This window comes from Coregonus clupeaformis, chromosome 37 (assembly GCF_020615455.1).
Source record: "Coregonus clupeaformis isolate EN_2021a chromosome 37, ASM2061545v1, whole genome shotgun sequence".
Taxonomy (NCBI): Eukaryota; Metazoa; Chordata; class Actinopteri; order Salmoniformes; family Salmonidae; genus Coregonus; species Coregonus clupeaformis.
The window spans coordinates 28226849-28246580 of NC_059228.1; the positions used below are offsets into that span (position 1 = coordinate 28226849).

The 19732-nt window shown below is 43.8% G+C and overlaps 1 protein-coding gene across 6 annotated transcripts in view; it reads right to left on the minus strand.

Annotated features, from left to right (window-relative positions):
* Positions 1 to 19732, minus strand: part of LOC121553513 (bifunctional heparan sulfate N-deacetylase/N-sulfotransferase 2) — a 175234-nt gene that overhangs the window by 48230 nt on the left and 107272 nt on the right. For 3 of the 6 annotated variants that reach the window (XM_041866665.2, XM_045211600.1, XM_041866666.2), the window contains exon 3: positions 439 to 525. The gene's annotated coding sequence lies outside the window, so the exon portion shown is untranslated. Of the gene's footprint in view, positions 1 to 428; positions 526 to 19732 lie in introns of all 6 variants that reach the window. The other 3 variants (XM_041866663.2, XM_045211599.1, XM_041866664.2) reach the window with 1 other exon arrangement.

The following is a 19732-nucleotide window of genomic DNA, read 5'->3' on the forward strand; positions in this document are numbered from 1 at the left end:
TAACATTTATATTTGCGTTCAGTATAATTGCACTGTTAGAATGTTGCAGTCAGAATGACACCTCAAACCACTAGTTTGAAGGGGGGTCTCTTGAGGCCCAGCGGTTCTAATGTTAAGAGAGGTCTCCCACACTACCTCCGGAGGCTTTTCAAATATCCACACATTTGTGAACCATTGCATTAATCAAGTGGGCAACACTATGTGCAACATGGTTTAGATGAGAAGCTCCTGTATAGTTTGAATTGCTATTTTGTTTGTCTATATACTATGGTATTTACGGCATGTTAATAAATGCACTCACACATGAAGCAGGAAAGTGGCTTTGGCCACACCACATCCAAGGCTAGTGTACACAGAAAAGTTGCAAATCTGATGTTGAAGAGAGAGAAATCTCACTGGAAATATTTTACTAATGTGAATCCACCTACAATCTCTGACCTCTTGTTGCCGTGGAGACGTCCTCTGGTGCTGTCCTTGTGCCTATCCGTGTTGCGTCCGTCTGTCCGTCTGTCTGTCTCAGAAGGCCTGTAGAAGAGCCAAAGAGAGGGACATAGGTCAAGGCCAGGCACATGACAGTCCTGCTAGGTAAGGCGACACCATCATGGTAAATATTAGCTTTAGCTAGGCATGTGTCTGGTCATTGGAGGGCAGCCTCCACCTCTCAACAGCACCGGCCTTCAATGCAAACAAACACACGAAAACACCCACATTGAAGTTTATGAAAGAGGGAGGTAGGCAAAGCATTGGGTTAGGATTTCTTTACCTCCACCACCCCTCCTAATCCAGGAATATCATGATTGACCAGATCAAAGTACTTTGTGTACTAGAACAGTGTTTCTCCTTTAGCTAGAACTGCTCTTACACAACCGATTCAACTACTCAAATAATCACCAAGCCATTGATTAAATGAATCCCCCATTTATAATATATACCAGAGGGGGGTGTGTGCAAAATAGTTGAGTTCCTTCAGCCGGAATATTTCCCACGTGATCATGTGAAACCCAGTGTGCATTCTGTCTCGGGGATTCATCACTGCTCTACCATGTGACCTCTCTCTTTTGTGTATGTGTGAGAGAGAGAGAGAGCGGGGGAGATGGAGAGCGAGAAAACAGCGGAAGAGATGAGCAACACAGTACAGAGGGTGGCTCCTTTGTTCTCCACCACCCAAAATCCCATTTTAATGTTTGATTGTGCTCAGAGAGACCGCAGCCATCTCCTCTGTGGAGAGGGGGGAGGGGTAGAACAGCGCAAGAAGACCAAAGCAACACACACATACTTGTTCATCTAAAACCAGTGACAGAAAAACACACGTACACAAGTGGGAACACAAAAAAATTCTTACACAACACCTTAGCTAACCAGAATTCATAGACAAACACAGTCACATGCCGAGTATATGTGGTGTGTCAGACTCCCCCTGTAGGAGCCGTGCTCCCGCCTCCAGTGGCTATCCTAATATTGATAGTGCAGCTCAAACAAACCCTGGCTATCAGAGCTGGCTGCTCACCACCCTGGCTATCAGAGCTGGCTGCTCACCACCCTGGCTATCAGAGCTGGCTGCTCACCACCCTGGCTATCAGAGCTGGCTGCTCACCACCCTGGCTATCAGAGCTGGCTGCTCACCACCCTGGCTATCAGAGCTGGCTGCTCACCAGTATCAACAGAGGACTGTGGCTGGAGCTATGGCCCATTCTCTAACACAGAGCATCGGACTAACTAGTGGTGTTGGAGGGCCAGTAGGAGGCACTCTTTCCTCTGGTCAAAAAATACATAATATATCCCAATGCCCCACGGCAGTGATTGGGGACATTGCCCTGTGTAGGGTGCCATCTTCCGGATGCAGTCTTTCATTAAACGGGTGTCCTGACTCTCTGTGGTCACTAAAGATCCCATGGGATCTTATCGAAAGAGTAGGGGTGTTAACCCCGGTGTCATGGCTAAATTCCCAATCTGGCACTCATACCATCATGGCCACCTAATCATCCCCAACATTCATCCCCCCTCCTCTCCCCTGTATCTATTCCCCAGGTTATTGCTGTAAATGAGAATGTGTTCTCTGTCAACTTACCTGGTAAAATAAGGGTAATATATATATATATATATACAGTGGGGGAAAAAAGTATTTAGTCAGCCACCAATTGTGCAAGTTGTCCCACTTAAAAAGATGAGAGAGGCCTGTAATTTTCATTATAGGTACACGTCAACTATGACAGACAAAATGAGAAAAAGAAATCCAGAAAATCACATTGTAGGATTTTTAATGAATTTATTTGCAAGTTATGGTGGAAAAGAAGTATTTGGTCAATAAAAAAGTTTCTCAATACTTTGTTATATACCCTTTGTGGCAATGACACAGGTCAAACGTTTTCTGTAAGTCTTCACAAGGTTTTCACACACTGTTGCTGGTATTTTGGCCCATTCCTCCATGCAGATCTCCTCTAGAGCAGTGATGTTTTGGGGCTGTCGCTGGGCAACACGGACTTTCAACTCCCTCCAAAGATTTTCTATGGGGTTGAGATCTGGAGACTGGCTAGGCCACTCCAGGACCTTGAAATGCTTTTTACGAAGCCACTCCTTCATTGCCCGGGCGGTGTGTTTGGGATCATTGTCATGCTGAAAGACCCAGCCACGTTTCATCTTCAATACCCTTGCTGATGGAAGGAGGTTTTCACTCAAAATCTCACGATATATGGCCCCATTCATTCTTTCCTTTACACTGATCAGTCGTCCTGGTCCCTTTGCAGAAAAACAGCCCCAAAGCATGATGTTTCCACCCCCATGCTTCACAGTAGGTATGGTGTTCTTTGGATGCAACTCAGCATTATTTGTCCTCCAAACACGATGAGTTGAGTTTTTACCAAAATGTTATATTTTGGTTTCATCTGACCATATGACATTCTCCCAATCCTCTTCTAGATCATCCAAATGCACTCTAGCAAATTTCAGACGGGCCTGGACATGTACTGGCTTAAGCAGGGGTACACGTCTCGCACTGCAGGATTTGAGTCCCTGGCGGTGTAGTGTGTTACTGATGGTAGGCTTTGTTACTTTGGTCCCAGCTCTCTGCAGGTCATTCACTAGGTCCTCCCGTGTGGTTCTGGGATTTCTGCTCACCGTTCTTGTGATCATTTTGACCCCACGGGGTGAGATCTTGCGTGGAGCCCCAGATCGAGGGAGATTATCAGTGGTCTTGTATGTCTTCCATTTCCTAATAATTGCTCCCACAGTTGATTTCTTCAAACCAAGCTGCTTACCTATTGCAGATTCAGTCTTCCCAGCCTGGTGCAGGTCTACAATTTTGTTTCTGGTGTCCTTTGACAGCTCTTTGGCCTTGGCCATAGTGGAGTTTGGAGTGTGACTGTTTGAGGTTGTGGACAGGTGTCTTTTATACTGATAACAAGTTCAAACAGGTGCCATTAATACAGGTAACGAGTGGAGGACAGAGGAGCCTCTTAAAGAAGAATTTACAGGTCTGTGAGAGCCAGAAATCTTGCTTGTTTGTAGGTGACCAAATACTTATTTTCCACCATAATTTGCAAATAAATTCATTACAAATCCTACAATGTGATTTTCTGGATTTTTTTCTCTCAATTTGTCTGTCATAGTTGACGTGTACCTATGATGAAAATTACAGGCCTCTCTCATCTTTTTAAGTGGGAGAACTTGCACAATTGGTGGCTGACTAAATACTTTTTTCCCCCACTGTATATACACACAGTACCAGTCAAAAGTTTGGACACCTACTAATTCCATGGTTTTTCTTTATTTTTACTATTTTCTACATTGTAGAATAATAGTGACGACATCAAAACTATGAAATAACACATGGAATCATGTAGTAACCAAAAAACTGTTAAACAAATCAAAATATATTTTATATTTGAGATTCTTCAAATAGCCACCCTTCGCCTTGATGACAGCTTTGCACACTCTTGGCATTCTCTCAACCAGCTTCACTTGGAATGTAGAAAATAGTAACAATAAAGAAAAACCCTTGAATGAGTAGGTGTGCAAACTTTTGACTGGTACTGTGTGTGTGTATATATATATATATATTTTACTACCACCTAAAAGAACAACTGAAGAACACTAGACTTGTGCACAGGACCCTCACTAGACTCCAGGCCTAGGACCCTCACACTACCTGGTTTCAGTCTGCCCCTCCTTTTCCTCATGAAATGCACTCTCTTCTTCCCTTCACATCACTCAATCCTCCCTTTTTCTCTCCCTCAACCCCTCTCATGACCCCCCTTCCCTCTTTCGCTCTCTCTTCAGTCTCCTCCACTCCCCAGGGTGAGGCAGGGGAGTCTATTATCAATCTATTCAGCCATAAGGCCACTAATTGATTGGGTAATGGGAGGTCCCTCTCCCTCCAACAGGGTGCTACTGCTTCACTGTCTGATCTCAGCAGCCTTTAGAGGAGCGGGCTGGAAATCACATTCTGGGCCCTTAACGGCACTGGATCAATCACCTGTCACACATCTTCATTATCCTCTACCGCATAGCATAGTAAGTACACACTGTAACTGCAGTGGTCATCCCTCACACAGATAGACATACTTCTGTACGCACACACACGTATGTACATTCACACACACATAAAAAGGCAGACAGAAACACTTAACATACACATAATTACAAACACATACGCATGCACAGACACAAACTCGCTCTCACACACACAGACAGCCCATCCCTGCAGACACAAACAGCAGGGTGCCTCACAAAGCCAGACTAAGAGCATGGGAAGTGTGTTTCCATCGACTTGCCAGGAGCGCGCCTACCCACCCACGCACACACAGTGGCCTTTTTGAGGGGGAATGGGGGTGGGCTGTATATCGATGGGGCCGCCTGCTCTGAGCGGCAGGGAGGCATGGGGGGGGGGGGGGAGAGAGCAATGGAAGAAATATCATTTGAAGCTGTAGCTGTGACATTTTATTAGACCGGTCACTGGGAGGGAGTGAAGAAAGGAGAGGGACAGGGAGAACAGCACACAGAGACGTCTTAATTATCCTCTACATGCATACACAAAGGGATCCATATTAAGGGTGTCCCGTCATCCCAGGGACTATAAAAAATGTGTCTGGGACGGTTCAAAACAGACGTTGGGACAGTTGCGGGACGATAGGCCAGAAAATGTTGAAATGCATACAACAGTAGTTCCATACAAAAAATGTTAAACACAAAGACGAGGCTGATGAAACAATCACAACTTCTAGCTTAAAAGTTGATAAACTATGAATAATTCACATTACAAGCGCAGAAATGTGTTCACTCGTCTCGGCCATATGCGTGAATGTTCCAAAATGCTATTACGGGAGAACACCATTCTCAAACGCGCACCTGATGCGAGCGGTTTTTATAATGTGATAGAGATGGATATACAGTCTAATGGTAGAAACTTAGAAAGAAGGAATATCTGAAGATGCAACAATAGGATTGTGCTTTACTGCCTTTGGACAGTAGAAGAAGAAATGCTGGTTTCAATGGCAAATCAAGAAATCGTCACTTTTTTTCTATGGTCGGATTTTGGCTAAAGGCTATTAAAAGCAAGGTAAGATAGGCTATGCAAAACGTCTGGCTAGGCATCGCATATGTAATTATTTAGGTTATGGAACTGTATAATATTATAATATAATTCCAATGTTGAGTAAATAAGCCTATTAGAATGCACATTTGACTCTGTCCCAGCCTGTCTGCGGGCCGGCGGGACCGGAGCTAAGGTTTTGTGTGCCGGGTGTTGCTGTGGCATTTGCATTGTCTGTAGGCTACGGCTAGCTACTATGTTATTCTAGAGAATATGGTTGTATCTCACTGACCTGAAACGAATGCACACTGTAAAATGTGTAGAGTATTTCAGCCTCGCGCTGCAACACTGCCTGGCATGCGCACGTGAAAAGCTGAGTGACATATTCATTTCTAGAAGCGCTGTGCACAGGCATAAAAGTTTGTTTAATTTACTTGAAACGGAAGTCTACTGAAGTGAGACTTTGTCCTTGTGTTCCTTGGCTATTTTCATTGTTTTGTTCACAAGCTAGGTTGTTTTTCAATGTTTGAGTTTCAACTGCTAGTGAAGAGAAGCAATGCGGATACTAGTCAGACTCAATTTCACAGGCACAAACATGACTGGAGTCGCATTACCATGGTAACCTCCTAACCTTAAAGGGGGCAGGTGAACATTTTTGTCTCATCTGTGATATTTTGGTTAAAAGACTCTGGTCACAAAAAATGAAATTAAACAATATACCACATTACTTCTTACTCGTAATACATTTATTGTTTTAGAAACACTACAAAGCATGATCACCTGTTTTTTTGTGTTTTATTGGTGTAATTTTAGCGAGAGAAAAACTATTTTGGCTGGTATAAAATCTGAGTGGCTGGGAGAATTTTAAATCTACCCGCCACAGTGGCTGTGTACCAAAAATGTAATTTTAGGCCCTGGCCGTCAGCAAGTGGTGGTACTTAAAAAGGTCAAGGCGACCATTCTTCAGCGACTGAAGAGGGAGGGTGAAGCAGAGAAAGTAAAGGCTGGGGAACACACACACGTTCTTTATTGTATATCGTTGTGTTATGTTGTTTAATGGGGCAGCTGGTGGTGGAACGTAATGTCTCTAATTTACGTTTATTCAGTAACCAGTTCACAATAACATTGTTCTCTCTTAGATACAATACCAGTCAAAAGTTTGGACACCTTCTCATTCAAGGGATTTTCTTTATTTATTTTTATTTTTTACATTGTAGAATAATAGTGAAGACATCAAAATTATAAATAACACATATGGAATCATGTAGTAACCAAAAAAGTGTTAAACAAATAAAAATATATTTGAGATAGCCACCTTTCAAATAGCCACTCTTTGCCTTGACAGCTTTGCACACTCTTGGCATTATCTCAACCAGCTTCCCCTGGAATGCTTTTCCAACTGTCTTGAAGGAGTTCCCACATATGCTGAGTACTTGTTGGCTGCTTTTCCTTCACTCTGCCATCAGACTCATTCCAAACCATCTGAATTGGGTTGAGGTCGGGGGATTGTGGAGGCCAGGTCATCTGATGCAGCACTCTATCACTCTCCTTCTTGGTCAAATAGCCCTTACACAGCCTGCAGGTGTGTTGTGTCATTGTCCAGTTGAAAAACAAAATGATAGTCCCACTAAGCGCAAACCAGATGGGATGGCGTATCGATGCAGAATGCTGTGGTAGCCATGCTGGTTAAGTGTGCCTTGAATTCTAAATAAATCACAGACAGTGTCACCAGCAAAGCACCCCCACACCATAACACCTCCTCCTCCATACTTTACGGTGGGAACTACACATGCGGAGAGCATCCGTTCACCCACACAAGTTCTTGAAATGTTCCGTATTGATTGACCTTCATGTCTTAAAGTAATGATGGACTGTCGTTTCTCTTTGCTTATTTGAGCTGTTCTTGCCATAATATGGACTTGTCTTTTACCAAATAGGGCTATCTTCTGTATAGCCCCCTACCTTGTCACAACACAACTGATTGGCTCAAACGCATTAAGAAGGAAAGAAATTCCACAAATTAACTTTTAAGAAGGCACACCTGTTAATTGAAATGCATTCCAAGTGACTACCTCATGAAGCTGGTTGAGAGAATGCCAAGAGTGTGCAAAGCTGTCATCAAGGCAAAGGGTGGCTATTTGAACGGTGGCTATCTCAAATATGTTTTATTTGTTTAACACATTTTTGGTTACTACATGATTCCATATGTGTTATTCCATAGTGTTGATGTCTTCACTATTATTCTACAATCTAGAACAAATTAAAAAGAAAAGAAAAACCCTTGAATGAGTAGGTGTTCTAAAACTATTGACTGGTACTGTTATATTGTATATATGTGGTTAGCATGTTCAATTAATACATTATAATTATTTATAATGTAATGGATGTTTGTCTGTTTTCATTAAGTTTATGTAATATAGACTGTCTGTACAGTATGTGTCTCAGAAATACACCAACTACTTTAAAATCACTGCAAATGACCTAGACCCATGTTGGCATATCAAAACAACAAAAAAACACGTATTTAAATTGTGGGACGGTTCAAGTTCAGTTTGGGACAGTTGAAATTGCACTTCGGGACGGTGAGGAAAAAAGTTAGTCGCGGGCCCTGAACACACACACAGTAAGAGTCTGTCAGACAGGGAGGGGGAGAGGGGAGATGCAGAGGGGGAGAGGGGAGATGCAGAGGGGGAGAGGGGAGATGCAGAGGGGGAGAGGGGAGATGCAGAGGGGGAGATGCAGAGGGGGAGAGGGGAGATGCAGAGGGGGAGAGGGGAGATGCAGAGAGAGAAAGAGCAATTGCAGAAATATCATTTTATGCCAGGATTTCTACTTCGATGCCAGGTTCAGTATCACGATCCTCGATACGTCACGATATTCGACACCACAACAAAAAAAAAGAAGCCGTATTAGCCAAAGTCACAGAATGGCACTTGATCCATACAGAAACTCAGCTACTGCTCTGTTCAATCGTTGGGCATCTTTTGAGTTCAATATCATTACATGTAAAAAAATATATTACAGCCATGTATGCATTAATTAATCAATTATAGAATCATACAATCAATTTGACGTTGTTTTACCAATCTAATGACAAAACAACAATAGTAATACTTTTTTTGAAAGGTAAATCTCTATTGATAAACTGGGTAAATCAAGATGAAGCCTAGGTCTATTCACAATACAGGTGAATGCATATTATTTCAATAGGAGTGTGTGCATGCATTGAGTTGAGCTCGTTTTAGCTGATTTCATGGGGCTACAGATGAAACAATCCCTTGCATTTATGACATTTTATTGGCAACTGCTAGGAGAACACATTTTACTGTACTGATCAACACTATTTGCATAGAAGAAGCAACCTCTTCTTTTATAAAAGTGTGCGCTCTCTAAGAAAATAATGACGCCATTTGCTTGGCAGAATGTGTCTGTGGAATATGACTGTGGCTATGGAATCTAGTGGAAACCAGACGTGAGGTGAGGGAGACGAAGTGAATTAATAACGTTTTTAGTGACAATCAGCATGTTTTGTGTTATGGTTAGCATATTATCACAAACAAAGTACTAGGGTAGTGAATTGATGTCTTGCATTGCAAAAGTGTTCTAGCCTGTATGGCCATTGTTTTGCAAACAGTAATGAACAGTTTCAACATTTCTACATTTACATTTTAGTCATTTAGCAGACGCTCTTATCCAGAGCGACTTACAAGAGCAATTAGGGTTAAGTGCCTTGCTCAAGGGCACAGACAGATTTTTCACCTACATGCCTTATTACATTATTCATGTGTGTTAACTTCTGTGCAGCACAAGTCGGGGAGCTAACAATGCAGCCAAGAAAGCCCTAGCAATGAATGAGTAAGTGGAGCAGGCACTTTGCTCTTCACACTATAAAGGGGCTGCGATGTTACAGACTTGATCCTATCAATCACGTGAGACATTTGACATTAGTACCGAACGTAACAAAAATCCTAGTACTGAACAGTTTTGGGGTTTTTTGTATCGAAAAAGTACTGAAGTTTCAGTATTCCGTGCAACACTATTGTAAACTGTATCTGTGCCATTTTATTAGCCCGGTCACTGGGAGGGAGGGATGGAGAGAGAGAGAGAGAGAAACAGAACGAGAGAGAGAAACACAGAGAGAGAGAGAGAGAAACAGAGCGAGAGAAACACAGAGAGAGAGAGAGAGAAACAGAGCGAGAGAAACAGAGCGAGAGAGAGAGACAGATGCACACAGAGACATCTTAATTACCCACTACATGCATACACACACACATCAGAGAGAAAAAGAGGGGCTCGAGATGGGGAAAGAAAGAGGGAGCAAGTGATAGGAGGGAGGACAAAAAAAGGGTGTGGAGAGAGAAAGACAAGACGGGGCCAGTGTGAGGGGGGGGCAAAGAGAATAAAGGAGAGAGGGATCGATTCAATCCTCCTGTCTGTGTTTGTCAGGGCTGGTGTTGTTGGAGCTAAAAGTATTGCATTTAGTAGCCTGGTCTGGGAGGAATAGGAGCAAACATGTAGCACCACCAGTCAACAGTTCTACCCTCTGATAGGAAACAGGAGATGACGCATGAGAAGTCTGCTCAGATCCCCTAAGAATGAGTAGGCCTTTCAGAGGCACTATATCACACAATAATATAGAGGGGAGTGGGAGGATGAGAGCGAAAGCAAGAACTGGCTTTAAAGTATTTTTTCAGTCAGTGTGAGCAGATTTAAACAGGACAAAATAAGATGTGTTCTGTATCTCTGTATCTATTCTATCAAAACAGGACAGTTGTCCCTGAAGATTACTGCTAATCCAGCTACACTACAAATCAACTGACAGAACTACACCAAACATACACGAGTAAGCACTGTACAGAAATAGTCTCACTGTTACAAAAGATCACGTTCTATAAGCCAAGAACGTAGTAATTTATGAAGGTTGGTAAACATGTTCAAACTAAAATACTATCCAATACCTAAAATATAATCACTCTGCCTTCCCCGAATCCAGCCTGATGACATAAGGAAAATCTGAGAATATAGGCCGACTAACTCTACATTTCAAATGGGGAATTAGTCAAAGGTCAAATGACATCTTAAGGCATGTTAGCGTTTGTTATTTATTGAGTGTAGTTGTAAATAGCGCACAGGCTAAATCGAAAAAAGGGGGGCACCTACTTGAACTGTGGTGGAACTCGTTTTGTTCATTTGTTATGCTTATGCTGAAACTTTTATATATTCTTAAGCCTTTGGCCCAAGCTAGAATAGAAAGGAGGGAAGAGGGTAGAATTACAGAGGGAGGGGAGGATGACAGAAGGAGGGACCCAACAGACACACTTGTCCAGCCTATTGCCACTCAATTGTCTCATGCTCTTGTCATTACACCCTTGCTTCCACACAGTCACCAGACACCCCAGATATCTTCATCAAGCAGACTCTCAACAAATGGGTGACCTCTGAACTCCTGACCCCAGGGTCCACCTTCATTGACCGTCGTCAGTCCACCCCCCTCTCCCTCTATGTCCCCAATGCGCCATTTCCACAAGAAAAGGGCAACCAGTGAAGAACAAACACCATTGTAAATACAGCCTATATTTATCTTTATTTATTTTCCTTTTTGTACTTTAACTATTTGCACATCATTACAACACTGTATATAGACATATGACACTTGAATTGTCTATTTGGAACTTTTGTGAGTGTAATGTTACTGTTAATCTTTTATTTCACTTTTGTTTAATCTATTTCACTTGCTTTGGCAATGTAAACATATGTTTCACATGCCAATAAAGCCCCTTAAATTGAATTGAAATTGAATTGACAGGGAGAGAAAAATGGAGAGCGAGCAAACGAAAAAAAAAAAGAAAAAAAAGGGGGGGGTGCTTATATTTGTCCTGTTACAAATGTGTAATAGAAATGTGTTCCTTGCATATCCCAACTCCCACCGAGACACCTGCAGGGAGTGGGGACACGGCCAGGTTCACCATTTTCCAGCACCTGTTGAACAATTAGGGTTAAGTGCCTTGCTCAAGGGCACAGCAACAGATTTTACACCTTGTCGGTGCCGGTATTCAAACCAGCAACCTTTCGGTTACTGGCCCAACGCAGGTCACAGCAATAATTCTCAATGGGAAGACAGAAGACCCTGACAGTTCTGTCAAATCACATCCTGGAGTATTCTCCAAATGAACACTAATCCCAACCCCATTGAAAAAACATGACAATCTTTTCCCAAAACAACAGGGCATGGCCAGTCTATTCGAATTTTCCCTCACTCTGAGACAAAGCTACTTGTGAAGCAATTATACAAACAAGGGCATTCTTATTGTGGTGTGTGTGTAGCTGAATGACAATGACAATGCCAGAGGATAGAGTCGTTGAGGGGTGAAATGTTTCCCCCTTTGGAAACCGCTGTCCGATGACCTGAGTACAGATATACCAGAGTCTACTGATCTGATGATGAATGCTGCCATGACAGTCAGCCGTACACGTCGCATGTGATCCGGCTTGTTATAGCATGACCAAGTACACATGGTTCATACATGTAATGATAACATGAGCATGCACACGTCGGTCTGGACAATATGGCCTAACAATCTTCTCGAATTGTATTTATTTATGGGCGATTCACAATATATATACATTTTTAAAATGTTTTCTCTAAATAAGCTTTGTTGTACAATTAAAGGTCAAATACACTGCATTTCAAACAGTCAGCAATAATCTAATGAATTAGGGGTTTGTGAAATTATACCTAGGCTAAATAAGCCTTCCACACCAATAATTTCATAAAAATAATTGTACCTTCTTTATTGCAATAATCACTGATCTGGCTTTTAAGTGTAATGTAAATGTAAATGTTAAGTCTATGAAAATTTCCTTTTTGTTACAAATTTAACCAGAACCATGCATAATGCACATTGACTTCTTGTAGCAGGCATTATAGAACATTGAAACAGGTCTCATAAACAATCTCTCAAGCACAAGCCCACGTGCTAATGAGTAGCCAGCTAATCTTTATATTTCATGTTTAGACAACAAGGCAGAACAGTTCAATTATGAACACACCCTTCTGTCCATCTCCAACTGTTTAAACAGCTTGCTAGCCTGTCCACTTTGTTCAGATGTTGAAATCAAGTTGCCTACCTTATTTCTCAGAATGAGAACGAGTTGCCAATTCCTTATATAATTGTGTTTAATGCTTATTGCACATTTATAAAAACAGACTAGACAGCTAGTATAACAGTTTTGGCTAAAACGCTGCTAGCGGTACGTGGTACCCCAATGCCTCTTGCGACAAACTCAGCATTCATTTTCCAAAAAAGGTTAACTTCTCTATTACAATAAAATAATGTCTCAATGTGTTTCGGTATCCATATGACCGATTCTGTTCTGACCAAACATCAAATGCAAATAGTGAGTTGAAACTGCTTGTAGGAGAGGAAGATGTGATCGCTCATCTTTGTGAGATGCAGGGGGAGGGGCTGGGTGTGTTTAAACAGAGAGTAAGAGGTGAAGCGAGAGGTTTCACTCTCACCAAAATCTGTCCAAAATAAGCCCAATTAGTTTCTATGGGCTTATTTTGGACTTAAGCTTGTCGCCTGCCTTCCCGCCTTTGAGACAACGACTCCCATTGTTAGGGCGGAGAAATGCGCATCTCGTCAGTACATACAGTGCCTTGCAAAAGTATTCATCCCCCTTGATTTTGTACGTTTGCCCACTGACAAAGAAATAATCAGTCTATAATTTTAATGGTAGGTTTATTTGAACAGTGAGAGTCCAGAAAAACACATGTCAAAAATGTTAAATGTATTTGCATTTTAATGACGGAATAAGTATTTGACCCCCTCTCAATCAGAAAGATTTCTGGCTCCCAGGTGTCTTTTATACAGGTAACGAGCTGAGATTAGGAGCACACTCTTAAAGGGAGTGCTCCTAATCTCAGCTTGTTACCTGTATAAAAGACACTTGTCCACAGAAGCAATCAATCAATCAGATTCCAAACTCTCCACCATGGCCAAGACCAAAGAGCTCTCCAAGGATGTCAGGGACAAGATTGTAGATCTACACAAGGCTGGAATGGGCTACAAGACCGTCGCCAAGCAGCTTGGTGAGAAGGTGACAACAGTTGGTGCGATTATTCGCAAATGGAAGAAACACAAAATAACTGTAAATCTCCCTCGGCCTGGGGCTCCATGCAAGATCTCACCTCGTGGAGTTGCAATGATCATGAGAACGGTGAGGAATTAGCCCAGAACTACACAGGAGGATCTTGTCAGTCTCCAGACCTTAATCCCATAGAAAATCTGTGGAGGGAGCTGAAGGTTCGAGTTGCCAAACGTCAGCCTCGAAACCTTAATGACTTGGAGAAGATCTGCAAAGAGGAGTGGGACAAAATCCATCCTGAGATGTGTGCAAACCTGGTGGCCAACTACAAGAAACGTCTGACCTCTGTGATTGCCAACAAGGGTTTTGCCAACAAGTACTAAGTACAAATGTTTTGCAGAGGGGTTAAACACTTATTTCCCTCATTAAAATGCAAATCAATTTATAAAATTTTTGACATGCGTTTTTCTGGATGTTTTTGTTGTTATTCTGTCTCTCACTGTTCAAATAAACCTAACATTAAAATTATAGACTGATCATTTCTTTGTCAGTGGGCAAACGTACAAAATCAGCAGGGGATCAAATACTTTTTTCCCTCACTGTACACAAAATAGTCCAAATTGGTGAAGTGAAATGAAAATAATTACTTGTTTCAAAAGATTCTAGAAAATAAATAACGGAAAAGTGGTGCGTGCATATGTATTCACCCCCTTTGCTATGAAACATAATTAGTTAAATAAAGTCCACCTGTGTGCAATCTAAGTGTCACATGATCTGTCACATGATCTTAGTATATATACACACACCTGTTCTGAAAAGCCCCAGAGTGCAACACCACTAAGCAAGGGGTACCACCAAGCAAGCAGCACCATGAAGACCAAGGTCAGGAACAAACAGGTCAGGGACAAAGTTGTGGAAAAGTACAGATCAGGGTTGGGTTATAAAGAAAAGATCAGAAACTTTGAACATCCCACGGAGCACCATTAAATCCATTATTAAACAATGGAAAGAATATGAACAAACCTGCCAACAGAGGGCCGCCCACCAAAACTCACGGACCAGGCAAGGAGGGCATTAATCAGAGAGGCAACAAAGAGACCAAAGATAACCCTGAAGGAGCTGCAAAGCTCCACAGCGGAGATTGGAGTATCTGTCCATAGGACCACTTTAAGCCGTACACTCCACAGAGCTGGGCTTTACGGAAGCGTGGCCAGAAAAAAGCCATTGCTTAAAGAAAAAAATAAGCAAACACGTGGTGTTCGCCAAAAGGCATGTGGAAGACTCCCCAAACATATGGAAGAAGGTACTCTGGTCAGATGAGACTAAAATTGAGCTTTTTCGCCATCAAGGAAAACACTATGTCTGGCGCAAACCCAACACCTTTCATCACCCCGAGAACACCATCCCCACAGTGAAGCATGGTGGTGGCAGCATCATGCTGTGGGGATGTTTTTCCATCGGCAGGGACTGGCAAACTGGTCAGAATTGAAGGAATGATGGATGGTGCTAAATACAGAGAAATTCTTGAGGGAAACCTGTTTCAGTCTTCCAGAGATTTGAGACTGGGACGGAGGTTTACCTTCCAACAGGACAATGACCCCAATCATACTGATAAAGCAACACTTGAGTGGTTTAAGGGGAGACATTTAAATGTCTTGAAATGGCCTCAATCCAATTGAAAATCTGTGGTATGACTTAAAGGTTACTACACACCAAAGGAACCCATCCAACTTGAAGGAGCTGGAGCAGTTTTGCCTTGAAGAATGGGCAAACATCCCAGTGGCTAGATGTGCCAAGCTTATAGAGACATACCCCAAGAGACTTGCAGCTGTAATTGCTGCAAAAGGTTGCTCTACAACAACAAGAAACATGTATGAAGAGGACTGGTCGGGTGAGGTTGTGTTTCTCTAGTGGGAGGTAAGCTTGGCTTCTTATATGGTGTCGAGTAAAGCTTAAACCATGTATTTAGATTGTAGGTAGGTATTGTAGTTAGGTATTGTAGGTAGTTTATCTAGGTAGTTATTGTAGGTAAGTATTGTATTCGACTGAGCCCGGTGAAGCACGAGGCTAGCTAACCCACTACCTGGACCAATAAAGCTAGTTAGCTAGCGGGTAGCTACTGGTAACTATTAGCAACTGTGGATAGTTGTTTCCAATGTTATTTCACGCTTAAGAGTACCTGTAATTATGCCAGCTCGCTACCTACCATTCAGCAGTTTTTCTAACCTCATTATCTGAAGCGTTAACGTTAGGTAGTTAGTAGCTACTGTACTCGAAATGTAGCTAGCTTGTTGCTACCTGGATAGCTAACTAAACAATAGCTGGAACGACCTAGCTGTAATATTTGGAGACGCTTTCTCTCCGTTGGGACAGACGCGAACTGGCTGAATCTATTCAGTGGCTAGCTTTGCACTTAACTGGCTAACAGTAGCTACTAAGGGTAAGTTATAACCTACATTTATTTTTGTTTTGTTTTTACATACTGGTAACCAGAGTCGTTCAAGGGAATTCGGGATATGGGTGACTAGTTAACGTTAGCTTGGCTCTCTCTGTGTTTCGTGCCGTGGGAGGAGGGGTTGGTTCGTTGGCAGAGAGCAATGGCTAGTTAGTATGCTAACTATTCTAGCTAACTAACTGGCTGAATAAGTTGACGAAAAACTCACTCAAATTGTCAAAACTAACCCAAAACTTTACACAACGTTAGACACGGACACTAATGATCTGTTTGGCGTGTTAACACACTGGTGGTTTGTTGTAACCAAGTATTGGTGCTAAACCGTGTTATTGGAGGCTGGCATGCTAGTTGGCTATGGCGTCATAGGATTCGGTTCCCTGGACGGTTTTCACGGAAGAATACTGTACAAAGTTTCTAGCTATTCCTAGAAAACATTGAACCGCTGTAGTTTAAAACAATTATAATTTCTAAAAGTGGAAGTTGGGAGAGTTATATTTGAGTGTTTCAGTGAAACGTAAGTGAGGGAGGCCCCGCTCTCTCGCTTTCCCAGATGTTTAGTTCATTTCATTCCGATCTCCTTTGCATTATTGTAGCCTTATTCTGTAGCCTGTCAACTATGTGTCTGTCTATCCCTGTTCTCTCCTCTCTGCACAGGCCATACAAACGCTTCACACCGCGTGGCTACTGCCACTCTAATCTGGTGGTCCCTGCGCACACGACCCACGTGGAGTTCCAGGTCTCCGGCAGCCTCTGGAACTGCCGTTCTGCGGTCAACAAGGCAGAGTTCATCTCAGCCTATGCTACCCTCCAGTCCCTCGACTTCTTGGCGCTGACGGAAACATGGATTACCATAGAAAACACTGCTACTCCTACTGCTCTTTCCTCGTCTGACCATGCGTTCTCGCATACCCCAAGAGCATCTGGTCAGCGCGGCGGTGGCACAGGAATCCTCATCTCTCCCAAGTGGACATTCTCTCTTTTTCCCCTGACCCATCTGTCTATCTCCTCATTTGAATTCCATGCTGTCACAGTCACTAGCCCATTCAAGCTTAACATCCTTGTCATTTATCGCCCTACAGGTTCCCTTGGAGAGTTCATCAATGAGCTTGACGCCTGGATAAGTTCCTTTCCTGAGGATGGCTCACCCCTCACAGTTCTGGGTGACTTTAACCTCCCTACGTCTGCCTTTGACTCATTTCTCTCTGCCTCCTTCTTTCCACTCCTTTCCTCTTTTGACCTCACCCTCTCACCGCCCCCCCCTACTCACAAGGCAGGCAATACGCTTGACCTCATCTTTACTAGATGCTGTTCTTCTACTAATCTCACTCCAACTCCCCTCCAAGTCTCCGACCACTACTTTGTATCCTTTTCTCTCTCGCTCCCCTCCAACACAACTCATTCTGCCCCTACTCAGATGGTAATGTGCTGTCGCAACCTTCGCTCTCTCTCTCCCGCTACTCTCTCCTCTTCCATCCTATCATCTCTTCCCTCTGCTAAATCCTTCTCCCTCCGATCTCCTGATTCTGCCTCCTCAACCCTCCTCTCCTCCCTTTCTGCATCTTTTGACTCTCTATGTCCCCTATCCTCCCGGCCGGCTTGGTCCTCTCCTCCGGCTCCGTGGCTTGACGACTCATTGCGAGCTCACAGAAGAGGGCTCCGGGCAGCCGAGCGGAAATGGAGGAAAACTAGACTCCCTGCGGACCTGTCATCTTTTCACTCCCTCCTCTCTACATTCTCTTCCTCTGTTTCCGCTGCTAAAGCCACTTTCTACCACTCAAAATGTCAAACCTCTGCCTCTAACCCTAGGAAGCTCTTTGCCACCTTCTCCTCTCTGCTGAATCCTCCTCCTCCTCCTCCTCCCTCCTCCCGCTCTGTGGATGACTTCGTCAACCATTTTGAAAAGAAGGTTGACGACATCCTATCCTCATTTATTAAGTCAAATGACACCGCTAGTCCTGCTCACACTGCCCTACCCTATGTTTTGACTTCTTTCTCCCCTCTCTCTCCAGATTAAATCTTGCGACTTGTGACGGCCGGCCGCCCAACAACCTGCCCGCTTGACACTATCCCCTCCTTTCTTCTCCAGACCATTTCCGGAGACCTTCTCCCTTACCTCACCTCGCTCATCAACTCATCCTTGACCACTGGCCATGTCCCTTCCGTCTTCAAGAGAGCGAGAGTTGCACCCCTCCTCAAAAAACCTACACTCGATCCCTCCGATGTCAACAACTACAGACCAGTATCCCTTCTTTCTTTTCTCTCCAAAACTCTCTAGCCAACTCTCCTGCTATCTCTCTCAGAATGACCTTCTTGATCCAAACCAGTCAGGTTTCAAGACTGGTCATTCAACTGAGACTGCTCTTCTCTGTGTCACGGAGGCTTTCCGCACTGCTAAAGCTAACTCTCTCTCCTCTGCTCTTATCCTTCTAGACCTATCCGCTGCCTTTGTAACTGTGAACCATCAGATCCTCCTCTCCACCCTCTCCGAGTTGGGCATCTCCGGCGCTGCTCACTCTTGGATTGCGTCCTACCTGACAGGTCGCTCCTACCAAGTGGCGTGGCGAGAATCTGTCTCCGCACCAAGTGCTCTCACCACTGGTGTCCCCCAGGGCTCAGTTCTAGGCCCTCTCCTATTCTCTCTATACACCAAGTCACTTGGCTCTGTCATATCCTCACATTGTCTCTCCTATCATTGCTACGCAGACGACACACAATTCATTTTCTCCTTTCCCCCTTCTGATAACCAGGTGGCGAATCGCATCTCTGCATGTCTGGCAGACATATCAGTGTGGATGTCGGATCACCACCTCAAGCTGAACCTCGGCAAGACGGAGCTGTTCTTCCTCCCGGGGAAGGACTGCCCGCTCCATGATCTTGCCATCACGGTTGACAACTCCATTGTGTCCTCCTCCCAGAGTGCAAAGAACCTTGGTGTGACCTTGGACAACACCCTGTCGTTCTCCGCTAACATCAAAGCGGTGACCCAATCCTGCAGGTTCATGCTCTACAACATTCGCAGAGTACGACCCTACCTTTACACAGAAAGCGGCACAGGTCCTAATCCAGGCACTTGTCATCTCCCTTCTGGATTACTGCAACTCGCTGTTGGCTGGGCTCCCTGCCTGTGCCATTAAACCCCTACAACTTATCCAGAACGCTGCAGCCCGTCTGGTGTTCAACCTTCCCAAGTTCTCTCATGTCACCCCACTCCTCCGCACACTCCACTGGCTTCCAGTTGAGGCTCGCATCTACTACAAGACCATGGTGCTTGCCTACGGAGCTGTGAGGGGAATGGCACCTCCTTACCTTCAGGCTCTGATCAGACCCTACACCCAAACGAGGGCACTACGTTCATCCACCTCTGGCCTGCTAGCTCCCCTACCTCTATGGAAGCACAGTTCCCTCTCAGCCCAGTCAAAGCTATTCGCTGCTCTGGCACCCCAATGGTGGAACAAGCTCCCCCACGATGCCAGGACAGCGGAGTCACTGACCACCTTCCGGAGACACTTGAAATCCTACCTCTAAGGAATACCTGGAATAGTATAAAGTAATCCTTTTCCCCCCACCCCCCATAAAAAAAAGGTGGTTGTCCCACTGGCTATCATAAGTTGAATGCACCAATTTGTAAGTCGCTCTGGATAAGACCGTCTGCTAAATTATGT